We start from the raw sequence: 15,001 nt of genomic DNA on the forward strand, positions 1-15,001 counted from the left end.
GACAAGAGTCGTGAAGTACGCTGTTACACTTAATAAAACATGGCAAAGAAAGTTGAAGAGAGCTGAGTCAACAAAACAATTTGGCTTTGTATTATTGGATGTAATTTCACATTCAGAATAATACATAATAATGTAAATTTCCCATTATCTGCCAATAACTTATCAGCCTGATGTCATGAATCCCTTCTAATAACTAAAAAATGAAATATTTATAAATATATTTTTATAATATTCTGACTGCTAATTATCATTCATAATTCACTTAGTCTTTATAGAAGTAAAACTGAAAGAACGGGTTTGCTTCAAAATAAATTAAATATCACTTTCCATAGTTTTCAAACAGCAATAGGCATGTACTTGGCAACCTTGATTATAAGTAGTTTACTTGCATTAGCACAGTAATGCACAACTACGTCCTTAATAATAATAATAATGCACATATTCATGACACCTGGAGGGCTAAGTGAGACAGAGCGCCCACTCTCTCCTTCAGGCATGGGAACATCTGTGTTAAACATTAAAATCCTCGAAAAACCTTAAACCTTCCCTTCATGCTCCTTCTAGCCCTCCGCCTCCTCCTTTCCTTGCCCTCCCAGATCCAGCCTAGTCTCCTTGGCTATTTCTGGGCCAATTAAAGCAGTTTCTCTGCCCGTTTCTTCGGATGGCCGAATGGAGTGGATGGCCTTCAATATAGAGAAAGAGGAGGGTAAGGATAAATTCACAGCAGGTCATCGAGGAAAAGACGGGGAGATGTGTGAGGTAGACCGTCTGAGAGAGGCACATAGAGAAGAGAAACAGATAAATAGAAAATAGGGAGCATACAGACCACATATGAATCTTCTGGCAAGGCAAGGCTCATTTTTAATGTGTTCTTGTAATAAAAAACACAAAGTTTGTTTTATACAAGAACGGAGAAAGAGGGCTTACTCCTCAAGGGACGTGACAAAGCATCAGTATCTGACGAGTCTGTTTCCTTGAGTCCAACAAAGTCTCCACAAAAGCATAATAAATAATAGTAATTGCTTTACTTTAAAACAGGCTCAGATTCAACTAATTGTATTGCTTTTTCAATGGGTGCTGTTCCAGTGTGAAATAATGAGATAGACGTCTAATAATTATTGAAGAAATGAACTTTGGACTGCACTCAGGAATCTGGGCCAAGTTTGAAAATGTCTCTCTGTGGCATGCAACCAAATAAAGTAAAGATTAGATTAGTCTTCAATGGTGGGATTTTGCAAAAAAAAAAAAAAAAAAAGGATATTGATTCATACAAAAGTAATTGAATTCATTTATCACTTATCGCCCCCTAGAAGTGTGTGGTGATTTCTGTACTTTTTTTTTTTTTTCATTTTTGTGTGTTTGGGACATTTCTGAGCGTCATCCTTTGGAAACTCAATGATAGGAAACAAGAAAATACAGAAATACAGTGAAGCAAAACAACAAGAGGACAAAACTCGTTTCCAAACAAGAACTAATCCGAGTTTTGTTTTTACATTTCTGAGCTGTGGAGGAGGGGAGAAGCACGCAAAATAAAAACAATAGCAGCCAAAACAGTGTTCTTATTGATATATTATATATTCAGATTTTCCTACACGATACTAATTTGCCAGTTTCTAAGTAAGCTGCTTCGTGAGTAACTTGCACAGAGACCTGTCTTCAGACTCGTCTTCATCAGAGCGCTGGGTCTGCAGAACTGAAATCTTGCAATAGAGTATAAAATTTAGTGGTGACAATGGTGCCATCTCACGAACACAGGAACTGAATCGATACCACAGCTGTCGTTAGCCAACGATTTGCTGAGCCTTTAATAAGTTTCTGTCATCTGCACACTTATTAGCATCAGCCAAGATATTAGAGGTCCATGAAAATATTCAGTTTCCCAGGAAGGGCTGACTAAAACACTCCCAGCTGATGATTCTTTAGCCCTCTTTAATATCTTAGATGGAGATGCAATCGATCCACAATCCCGCTCGGAGTGCTGAGGTGAGGATCTTCCCACAGTGAGACCACGATGTGTTATATAAAGCAGATTAATATCACTGCCATAGTCAGACTTCCAATAATGATTTCTCAACCTAATTTACAAGACCCACTGCTGCACTAAATGTGTTTGGTTGCAAGAGTGGCATAAAGTTTGTATGTCTGTCTCTGCGTCTGTGTGTGTGTGTGTTAGTAAGGAAGACAGCAAAAGAAAGAAGAGAGAAAGAGAGACTTTTCACAGAAAAACATGGACGGCAGCTGTGTGGGTCTGTGTGCACAAAGTAATTTGATTCAATGTCAAAGACATATGCATTATAAAATAAGTCAAATAATGATGGAAAACCTGACAGAAAAGGACAGATAACTAGTTGACATTAAAAAAACACACACAAAAATGCATGCTAATACCAATTCCACGCCTCAGTGGGTAATATGTTGAGAGTTTTTTTTGTCATATCTGCATTTTGCATGTTGGTTCCAGCAGAAGCAAGAGTGTGAAAAATCATGTTTTTCATTGTTGTTGTTCCCTCCCCTTCAATTTCATGCAAACATGCACATCCTGTTCAGCTCAGTATGTGACCAAATCTGGATGCAGATACCGTGTGTGTGTCCCATGTACCATGCAAACCAACATACAGCCACTTCACAAGGTTTAATGTCAAAGCACTTAATTTTGGTTTGCAGAAATTGCCAGCTTTACTTGCTGCAGGTGTTTGGAAAACAGCCTTTACGTCGTTTATTTCAGCATTTCTTTATCGAACAATCAGTATTTTCTTAATTCATTTAAGTTAAATAATGAAATAATGTGTGTAAACAGGCTGCAGTGCCAGAACAAATCAGAACCAGGACAGGAAAAGACAGTAGAGGACAGAGTAGATGAGACTAGACCAGAATAGGACAGGATGTGTGTCTGTAGGGAAAGAATAAACTGACTGCAGAATACAGAATACACACTCCATTCTATATGTGGAGATGAGTTTGTGTGTGTACACAGTGTGAGCAAATGTAAAGTGTGTACTGTGTGTGTGTGTGTGTGTGTGTGTGTGTGTGTGTGTGTGTGTGTGTGTGTGTTTAGTCAGTGGGTCAATATCAAGAGTCGAGCCTTATCCCTGTGTAATCCAGCAACCCTGATAAAGGTGCTCTCCTGCGTGTGTGTGTATGCATGTGAAAGTGTGTATACACACATGCGTTAAGGACACACACTTTATCCCTGTGTAATCCACTGACCCTGATAAACAGAAATGGGAAGCGATATCTCAAATAAGGTTTGTGTGTGTTATGAAATCTTTTCTGTGTGTGTAATGGGTATTTTTTCCACCCACATCTCCTTGTGAATATGATTGCAATCAAGGACGCAGATCGATCCTGAAGTGAGCTAACGGACTTAACCGTGGGAAAATTCTGCATGACTCTCTCCATACACTCTTAATAATTAACACATTCATAGACTGCTGGGCAATAAGACTTGTAGGAAGTGATGGTCCCCGTGAACATCTTTAGATCGAACTTGAAAGATCCTGATCCATGAGACTGCAGTATTGTATAACCCTGCAAATTTGAGTCATTATTAGGACCATGAACTACTTTTTCTGGGTAACTTTTGCTAACAAAACTATGTTTCCCTCCAGGGAACTGTAGCTTTGCTGTAGTTCTTCCATTGTGAAGTAAGACGCAGCTTAGAAAGATATATTTTTTCAAAGTTTCTTCTTCAACACAGCCTTCTCTCCTTCCTTACGACAACGCTTTTTTTTTTTTTGGCTTTTCCCATGCTATTCATTCATCCATCCATCTGTCTGTCTGTTTCCATCTGGATCCCTTGGATGGATCCAGCTGTATCCTTGTCAATCAAATATGAAAAATCTTGGAAGCCACTGATCCGATTTTGAGAAAAACTGGAGGGCACCATATTCTTGTGCTGGATTTCCAGGTGTGAAATTTTCTTAAAACAGCTGGAGAGGTGGATAGAGAAACAGCTGGCTACATCAACATGCTGTATACATTGTTTGTACTGTAGTGTACTCTACTATAACAGCTTTGTCAAATTAACTTTAGCACATGCACTTGTCAACAACAAGGGTACCAGATGAAGACTTATAGTTTATTTTGTTACATTTTGTTCCAAGATTATAAGCCTTGACATATTCTGCAGATATTTTACTTTGTATTTACCATTAGTCTCATTTATAACCACAACTAAATTCTGTAGATTTGTTTTTGCAGTTTTGTGCAATGTTCCAGATGGAAAATCTGTGGTATTTAGCAGAGTGAACTACGGTTTGGAAGCCTTAAGTTTGGCATTTGCCCATTGCCGTTTTGTTTTGTTTTTGGAGCAAGAAGTTACCATATTTGAATGAAATGACAAAGTTTGGGAGGAGTACACAAACGTATCAGCAAATGGTAGCGCTAGGTTGCTAGCTTGGTTAGCAAGTTGCACTTGCAATTCAAAATGAGCAGCTGACTCCTGAGAGTGTATTTTTCAGGTTTTCCAAAGTGCAACAACAAACTTGAATGAACTGAAAGCAGCCCGTGAAACTATCAAAGATCCAACACAGTGACCTGTCAATCACAAGGTAGCCACACCCTTAGACATAATCCACCTCGATCTTCTATTTTACTCTAAACAAAATTAGTTGATTTTCAAGAGACTTGTTACTAGCAATTGACACCATAATCTCATTGGGAAAATGTTTAGTGAGGTAATAATCAAGTGAGAAGTTGGGTAATTTCCCCATTGACTTCTATACAATCTGCCATTGTTTTGCAACTGGTTACATCGCCCCCTAGACTTTATGCAATTTAAGGCACGTCCGCATTGGCTTCAGACTCAGAGATTGTCGCTTGGTGCTGCATCTAGCCTGCATTATTTTACACACACACACACACACACACACACACACACAACACACAACACACAACACACACACACACACACACAGATTTGAAGAGAGTGAAAGGTGTTATTGTGTGGCAAGCAAAACTGCCAAAATGCATCCCACTCATTAACTATTTTTCATAGAACTAATCCCAATGTGTGAGAGAAATAAAACTGCACGGGTACCTTCTCCAACACATTTGAACCAATCAGTCTCTCGCTTTACACTCACACTGAGATTTTGCTGTCACTTATAAGAACTGGGATTTTTTCAGGGAGTTAAACTGATGCGCTTAGAAAGTCAATGATGTCTGCAGTAGCCGTGGAGGAGACTCACCACAAACACACACACACACACACACACACACACACAGACACACACACACACACACACACACACACACACAGAGAGAGCACTCAAAGAACACACATCAAGCTGTGACAGCAAGAGAGTGAGCATCGGTTGTCTCGACAAAGCAGGGAGCCACCTACAGCTGAACAATCCCACAAAAAAAGACTGACAAGATTGACGGGTGAAATTGGAGAAAAATCAAAATGTTCATGGCGTTCAGCCCGTATGGCTTATATTTGTGACTTCAAATATGATCCTCCTCTTTCTCTATTTCTTGGTTCTCCTTCTTGTTTCTCAGTTCTTCTTGCTTCACCTGTCTCCAGCTGATTATTAGGCTCTTTCTTTCTATTTCACACAGCTTTTTCACTATTTTTTCCTGATTCTCTTGCTTCCCTTCCATGTGTGCGGCTCCTGATGTCTCTCTCTGTGGCAGTTTGATGAAACCAGACGGAAACACGGAGATGGAGAATTTAGGTACATCAGATAGTGCTGTTTCCATGTGCTCGTTTGTTTTTTGCAGCAGAAGGTACGCCTTCTTCTGTCTAAAAGTGCAATCTTGTGACTGCCAATCTCAACTAAAGTGTTCCGTTAGAAAAACATGAATAAATACAACATGCAATCATATGGGATTTGTTTGAGGATCAATTCTAAATGTCACCTGAAGTGGAAATATCTTCATTAAGACCTGTGCAAATGACACAGTCAAGAATGTATTTTGTATACATTGAAAATGTATGTAAATGAACAGTAAACCTATGGAACACTTCTCCAACAAATGACTGAAGGTTGTTTCAGTTTGGGAAGTAGGTCAGACTGACTCCTGCCTGCAGGCAAGCAAGTTGAAATGTGACTGATTTTATATCAGAGCTAATTTGCACAAAACACGACAGTAAGTGTGGATGTGGGTGGTACTAAAAGTGACAGAGGACAACTGCAAGGACCCGAGAATAATAACACCGTTCAATATGCAACTAAGAAAGTAATGCTGGCTTCCTCCACTCATCGCATCTTAAGAGAGCTAAATAGAAACTCTTGAAAACTGCAGTGGAGCATCAGGAAGTCTGATTCCTCAGACAGTGTTCGCTTGAGAGCCCTTATGGGGATACGCTGGTGTTTTGTACTTAAATGTAATACTTTTCTACGTCATTGTCAGGTGACAGTGAAAAAATGTTATAGTTCAGATGCTCTTAAAATAGATCTTGAAATATCTATGATTATCAAAAAGACACTGCTGGACTCATGTTTCCGAGTTTCAGGAGGATGAATAAGACAAAGAAATTGGTGAGAGAAACAACTTGTAATGGCTCAGTAAAACAGGCAAAGAAAAAAGGTTAACTCAGAGGGAGACAGGTCGGCCTAAAGCTAAATTTACCGTGATGATGGTCAAAAGTGGGGCTCCGTAAGAGGCAGGCAATCAGAACATATAACCTGAACAAAAGTGCCAAGGCAAGCAAGCACAAAGTCTTTAAAGGGTCATAACAAGACAAGCAAGAGTGAACAAAAACGCTACAATACTGGGAAGAAAAAAAAAAGACAAACTACTCACCTTATGCTGCATGACTCATTTTTCTCTTCCAGTTCCCACTTGTTTTCGTTCTTCTGGTTTTCAAGTTTAGAGCTTTTAGCCCCTTCCTGGCAACAACAGTTATTACAAAAAACAGTGTTAATATGTTTTTCTGGATGCCAATTGGCTGGTCACACACAGCCAGCTTCTCCTCACAGCTCAAACGTAGGTCACCACAAATTTCCGAATAGGTGATATTTGGATAAACTGAGCACATATTGGTTACTTTTTCCCCTGGCATAAATATTAAAACTTAATAAAAGCTTTTTTTTAAAAAAAGATTTAGAAACAGCTTTTTGGCATGTGAAGGATGGTAAAACTGGTGGTGCAAAGTAATCTAAAAGGGATGTAATATAGGAGCTTACTAGGCTAAGAATAAGGTCAATACTGAAGGGGTTGATGACGGGATTGACAGCAGCTGCACAAGTGGCTATGGAGGTCAGGGGCACTTTTAACATTAAAACTGTGTGAAGGTCCAGTGACAAGTTTCCTCAAAATAGTGTGAAACAGTGTTGTTGTATTAGAACACATCGTATTTACACTTGACATGATCTTCTGTGGTTCAGCGTAATATAATGAGCATGATTGGTTGCAATTAAGAAGCAAAATGTTCAAGTGTTCGAGTTCATAGACAATTAACTTACTGGATTTTCATAAAAAGCATTGTTTTGGAAACAAAATCAACATTCTTCATATGGTGATAGCAGTGTGCAGACCTTCTTAACACGTCGGCAGATTAGTATTCGCTCTCTGTTGTTTGAACGGTTCTTGTACTCTGAAGCTGAGAAAAAATCAATTAACCTTAAGATTATCAACTCTTAGGATTTTTGTATGTTTTTATGTGTTTATCAGTAAAATAATGGAACTTTATACTTTTGCATGGAATGCTATGTTTTTTTACTTATGGAAGCTGAACTTAGGGTACATGGGCATAAAAACAATCTGGAACTTATCTCGATCTGATCTCTGATCTTGGTTCTTCACACAAGAAAAAGGGCGAGAAACTTTTTCACACTATAAATGAATATGTTAGTCATAAGATTCAGTTGTGCAGCAAGTTAATATCCGTTAAAATTCATAACAAAAACCCTGGAGACATGAACTTACAGAATACTGGCAGCATTACCACCAACTGTTTCCCACCCCCTCTACTGTCATGTAAAGAGGTTAAAGCTATTGATTTGTTGCATGTCTCTGAAATGTTCTATATGTGACAGCCAGACACAGCATCGCTCCATCAATATTTGGCATTTTCTGTCTGCCATGCTTTTCATCTGCATCTTCCTCCCCTCTTGTCTTTTTAACCTTTTTCTGTACCCTTTATATATTGACTTCTATTGACATTCAGAACAAATGCATGTGGTGGTGACATGTAAAGGGGGATAAAGCATGGCGATGTTGGTCTTTTAAACATGTTGAACTTCACACTCTGTTATATAGACTCATGTCTTAGAGCCACTGGTGATTGTAACTAAGTACATTTACTCAAGTACTGTACTACAATTTTGCAATACTTGTACTTAAGTATTTCCATTTTATGTAACATGATACTTCTACTCCACTAGATTTCAAGGCAAATATTGTACTTTTTACTCCACTTTATTAAGCTGCCAGCTTTTTCAGGTCAAGAATGAAGAAAGAAACAGTAATCTAAAATTATTATGCATTTGTGTTTTCTTTAAATTTGACCTCATAACATTATATAAAGTAGTTAAAATCAACCCTACCTTGAAACTTTGAGTGATTTCATAGTGTAGTTATTAGTACTTTTACTGAAGTAATGGATCTGAATACTTCCCCCACTATTTCTTAGAGCCCAATAGTACACAATAAATCATGTCATTGTAGTTGGTGTTGGTGTTTTGGGGGTCAAAGACCATATCAAACCATGATGTAGACAGACCTTAGAAACCATAAGAAAACCAGCTCAAGCTGCAAGTGTACTGGTCATTTGCATTTGATTAACTCTCACAACTAGAGATTTAGTTTTTTTATGTACATGACATATTTACATACAATCTCCCAGATAATAACTGCCAAATTTAACATGCATTAACTTCATTATTTCTGCCTTAACCTGTTACCTGAGTAGCATCAAGTTGGCATGTCTCTAAATGGGAGACTCATGGGTACCCATAGGGCTTTGCGACCAGAGCCGGTTCCCGGCCGGTGCCCAGTTGCGAATGGTTCTTTTGTTTTCCACCGCCAAAGAACCGTCTCCCTGCAAGGAAAACTGGTCCAACAGCGGCACCAACTCTTTGCTGGTCTTGAACCGGGAAGCGCTACGTCAGGGGCTGGGGGCCGGGTTATCTGACCAACAAGACCAACTCGGTGCCGTTGAGAGAGACCAACTAAAACGTGTATCATTAATTTATTTGATTTGTTTAACTGCAATGTGATTGATACAGGCAAGCTAGCATGCTAACATTAGCGTACAACAAAGTCCAACATTAAGATCTTATGTTCAGTGTTAATAAAAATGTATTCGCCGTCCTTAGCGATCAAAATGAGCAGCACAGATGTGTTGTAAAGACATGTAGTTTGCTGTTGTTATTATAGAGGGCGGAGACATACAGAAGTTAACAGTGACGCAATGACGTAGCTCTAGAGCCTGTTGAATAGCAAACCGGTTCAAAGCTAGTTCGCAAATCGAACCAACTGTGAACCAGCACCGGCTCCGAACCAGCCCTGAAACTACTTTGGTCGAAAAGGGGTAATAGAGCCCATTTTCATTCTGATATCTAGAACTTAAAGTCAGTTTCCCTAAAATTTAGCTTAACTATAGAGCATTATTTTACCCTATTCCTGACACGATATGGCTCTGTGGACATTCCTAAGGTCTTCTAGTTCCAGATGATACCAACAGCATTAAGCGCGAGTTGGCTACAGCCCCTGAATAAAACAGCGGATCGTCAGAACACAAAAGGGTTTAAGGCATAAACTAATTTATACAGCACAACTTTAATATTTTATAAAGCCACAATTGCCATTCCAGAGGACACAAAACATTGTTTCCCTCCGCGGCGATAGAGGAATCTGAACATGTACGGGAGCAATTTGCACATCTGCTCAACACAATTTGGGCCACTCTGCACAGGCACGACTCTCAGCAGAGATTCTTCTCCATTTAGCTGCTTCTCGTGTCAAACTCAATTGAATGACCACATAAAAGAAATTTATATTCATTTGCTTGAGGGGGATATGAAAGAATCACCATTAGAGATACAGGAGTGGGGGGAAGAGGGAGTTATCTCAAACAAGTTGTTGACAGTGAATATGAAATTAAAGCCACTGTCAGTGTGTTCCTATGAGGATCAAGTTGAAAAAGGAAACACGAAGCAGATTGGTTGTTAAAGCCACGTTATTTTGATCACTGAATATCTACTGAGCACTGACACGTGCATCTCTCTCTCTGGTTATAATTACTCCCTCTGGTTTTTGTTTTGCATTAATTACATATGATACAAAACATAATCAGTCACACATAATCAGCATAAATTCCAAACATTATTCAGTGGTTGTATTATCCAATTAACACACTTTCTGAAGAACAGCAACATTTTTAATGTACAGTTTTTTTGGCTAAGCAAATTTACACACACAAATCAATCTATTATACCAAAAGGACGGCAAAAGAAAAAGTGAGATTAAAACCAAAACCAAAAGTAATGGAGTAATGGCAAGAGTAATGGCAAACGGCAGAATAGATTGTCAGCAACAACCATTTTGACACATACGTACTTATCAGTGTATATAACAGTGACGCAGTTGTAAAAAAAGGCTGCCATTTTGGTGAATTTTTGCTATAAAACCACTAAAACCCACTTGATTTAGGACAAAAAACTCCCTGGTAAAACATTAATAAAGACAGCTTAACAGTAAAAAAAAAACTACGTAAATGGCGAAAGTGAAGTAGTTACGAGGGTCACGTGACTACCCTAACATACGTAAAAAATCATAAGTTACATTAAAAAACGTTCACTTTTGTTTTCACACGAGATGCGAACCCCGTTCTCCTGGGTGAACGTCGGCCGTTTGTTCGAGTTAGGGCTAATTTGCACAACTTAACATACTTTTATGTGGTTTAATTTATAACCATGCATTTTAAATTCATTGTAACTTTTCATGTAGTGGAGTAAAAGTACAATATTTGTCTCTAAAATGCAGTAAAGTACAGGTACCTCATAATTGTACTTAGTTACATTCCACCACTGACGCTTACCAAAAGTGTTAATTAGGACAAAGATCAAGAGTAGTTTTGCTGATATTAGTCAAAAATCAATGTATTAGTTTGGAAATTGCATTTCACACCTTTTGCTCTCCACTTGGACCTGCATTCAATTAAAGCCCGCTTTGCGTTGGGCCAAACAACGCCCCTTAGCCGTGGTGTAATCCCAACATACCATGGCCTGTCGTAACCTATTGCTTAATTCAGGGGTGGGCAACCCGGTGCTCCGGAGCCACATGTGGCTCTACAGGCCATCTGCAGTGGCCCCCTGTGGCTGTGACAAAGAAATTATATGCAATGAAACAAATGACTGAATGAATAAAATGGATCAATTCCTTACATTTTAATTTTCATTCATCATTTGTGTAGGCCCAAAGCAATTTGTATTCTACAATTGTAAAAATGTATAGCTAAGCTAACTAAAATGTGCATCATAGCTGCCTGGTGCTTTAACCTCTCAATTTTGCCAACTTCATGTCTTGTTTTGTGTTTCCCTTTCGATCCTCTCATGTGCACTTGGGTCCTCGCTGTATTTTGACAAAATTATATTAATAAAAGCCCATTATGACCTATTAGTAATAATCCATCCATCCATCCATCCATTTTCTTCCGCTTATCCGGGGCCGGGTCGCGGGGGCAGCAGGCTAAGCAGGGCATTCCAGACGTCCCTCTCCCCAGCCACAAGTTCCAGCTCCTCCTGGGGGACCCCGAGGCGTTCCCAGGCCAGGAGAGAGATATAATCCCTCCACCGTGTTCTGGGTCTTCCCCGGGGCCTCCTACCAGTTGGACGTGCCCGGAACACAACGGGAGGTGCCCAGGAGGATCCTTACCAGATGCCCAAACCACCTCAGCTGACTCCTTTCGACGCGAAGGAGCAGCGGCTCTACTCCGAGCTCCCTCCGGATGTCTGAGCTCCTCACCCTATCTCTAAGGCTGAGCCCAGCCAAACTACGGAGGAAGCTCATTTCAGCCACTTGTATCCGCGATCTTGCTCTTACGGTCACTACCCAAAGTTCATGACCATAGGTGAGGGTTGGAACGTAGATGGAGCGGTAAATCGAGAGCTTTACCTTCAGGCTCAGCTCCTTCTTCACCATGACGGTCCGGTACAACACCCGCATCACTGCTGACGCTGCACCAAACCGCCTGTCCATCTCACGCTCCGTTCTACCCTCACTCGTGAACAAGACCCCGAGATACTTGAACTCCTTCGCTTATGTAATAGTAATAATGGTAGGCTAATTTAGAGTTAGTAGGCTGATTTATTTTCATTGTAAGGCCCAAAATAAAGTTTGTGGCTCCATTATGGCATTATTTTCTTTCACAAGAATCGGCTGTTGAGAGCTCAACAGTGGAGTTGACAAAGGATTGTCTTTTTTGGAGCGAATGGTTTGAGTGGAGAAGGGTCAACTGAGTGTAGAGCAGTACTGAGTGGAGTGGCCTTGAGCTACTTTTAGGGAGAGAAGCAAATTTTCACCGCTCAAATACTCTGGAAAACTGAGACTGAAATCTTGTTGCCTGCAGATCCTGCATCTATATGCAGGTATCTGTTTATAGCGATTACCTCAGATCCAACATGCCAAGACATCAAGAGAGATTCCTTACCTCCAACTGTTGACCCCCACCTGCACAGCCGATTCCTACTGGATTACAGTTAAAGTATGCAGAATAAACAACACTCTCCCTTTCTCCTCAACTCCCTGAGGTGATCCTGTTTCCTTTGACCAGACTAAAACGGAGGCTTCTCTTCATTCCCCAGATTTAAATATGACAGCAAGTGGGTTACGCGCTTCATTTTCACTTCAAGATTGCTCTGCTACATTGATCTGCTACATTCCTGTCAGCGAGACTCGGCACAGAAGAAGTAAAGCACATGGAAGCTCTTTATTGATGTTGTGATCAGCCTTTCAGGGGAAAGTCTCTTTGGGAACCAATTTAGATTTAACAAGTCTCCTATGGGGGTGACAGGAAGGGGTGGGCTGCTGTGAACGCACTGTCACCTGAGGATAATTGGGGACACGGAGGAGAGGTTGCAATGGGAGGGAGCGGTTCCACACATCTGGGAAGTTGGAAGGTTTCCAGCTTCTGAGGTGGGAGGAACTGAAGCCATCTGAGCTGGAAGTGAGGCATGGTAATTTTTATATACTTCACACTCAGTTAAAGGCATCTCCCCCCCAAGGGAAACCACCTGTTATCACATGACCAGAATAACATTATATGGTCTTTGTTGTGAGCCCGGGTGTATATGGTCATGTCATAAAAACTGAGCTATTTCCATGTCAACAGGGCAAAAAAAACTTAAGCAAGTTTACATTTAAATTTACATATAATACTTTCAGATTCAGGTGTCAAACCAATATATGAATTTGTTTTGCTGTTAGTTGGAGAAAATGTGCAATGGTGCAATTTCAACTGTTGATTCCATCTATATTGTATATGTTTTAATACTCTTTTTATATTTCTTCTTGCTTAAATTGTTAATACGTTTATATTTGTTGGTGTTAATATTGCCTGTTTACTATTTACTGTACTTTTATTGATGCTTCTTTCTATTTCTGCTATACACTTTTGCTGCTGTAACACTGAAAGTTTCCCGCCGTTGTGGGACTAATAAAGGAATATATAATTTTATCTTAATACTTTAGGCATTTTTCACTCTCTGCTGCCCCCGCGACCCAGCCCCAGATAAGATGGGTGGATTTTCCACTAGGTCTAAAATGATTAATTGATTGATCAAAACAAAAATGGATAAAAAATTTAAAATGTGTATTTTTTTGGCTTCATTAAAAAAGAGGCTTTGACATCACTTCAGATGACAGTAGGGCCACATTTAGGAAAAGAAAAAAAATTGATTACGAGATTAAAGTCATAAATATTGAATTAATTAAGAGAATAAAGTCAAAAAAATATTAAATAATTAATGAAATATTTAAGTCGTAATTAATTAAATATTTCTGTCTTTATTCTCGTAATTAATTAAATATTTACAACTTTATTCCTGTAATTAAAATATTTACGACTTTAATCTCATAATTTTTTTTTCTAAATGTGGCCCTAATTCTCTGTCGTACAAAACAGACACAATGTCCAACATTTTTTTATAGTTTTATTGCAATCTATCACAACTAACATGTTTGTACTTGCACTGTACTTTTTAATTATATAATGACATGATGATGGCACTTAAGTCTGACTAGTTATGCAATAAATCCACCTGTGGGGAATCACATTCCGATCTTGCCACTCTACATGTTCAGTTTCCCTCAGTATGGAAGAAAAGCATTTATGTAAGCACCACAGGTCAATTCATAACATAATAACTGAGAATAAACAGTCTATCATTAGTCTGTGCAGTGTCAATTTACATTTTAAATTGATTGCACCGAGAGTGAATTAACCGTCAACCCTTGTAAGTACAGAGTGTACAATCAAGCCGTAACAAAGTCATTTTCTGGTTTGTGATGTGCTTTGTTATGAGACTACTGGGATGAATCATACATCAACAGACAGCCTCTCTGGGGGACTCATGGCACTTACCATTGATGTTCATCAGATGGTTATTATTTGGGAATTTGGTAAACACTTCAGCTTTTCATTTGACAACATTCCTACATTCAACCCACACGGCTCATTTCTGCAGCCCTCCCTTCTCGCTCCTATCTCCTCTACAAACTGACAGAATGCCAACGAAACGCTTTCTCACGTTTGAATGACTGAAGGTAGGGATAAATAGAATACTCAAACACCCGATTAGTGAGACTTTTTACACCAAGGAACTGGACTCTCACCAAGTCTCACTTTTTCTATTTTAAAATGTTTCCCTCTCTGTTACGTTTTGAAGTTTGGCTGACTGGCAGGTCTGCGCGTTCACACTTATAAAGGTTACAGGCGGTTTTAAAAATGCCAGGTTTATTCCTGAAGTAGACGTCTGTCAAAATGACTGGCTTCTACACACACACACACACACACACACACACACAGACACATTGGAGACAATTACTCAAT

The sequence above is a fragment of the Centropristis striata genome, chromosome 7, assembly GCF_030273125.1.
Source record: "Centropristis striata isolate RG_2023a ecotype Rhode Island chromosome 7, C.striata_1.0, whole genome shotgun sequence".
Taxonomy (NCBI): domain Eukaryota; kingdom Metazoa; phylum Chordata; class Actinopteri; order Perciformes; family Serranidae; genus Centropristis; species Centropristis striata.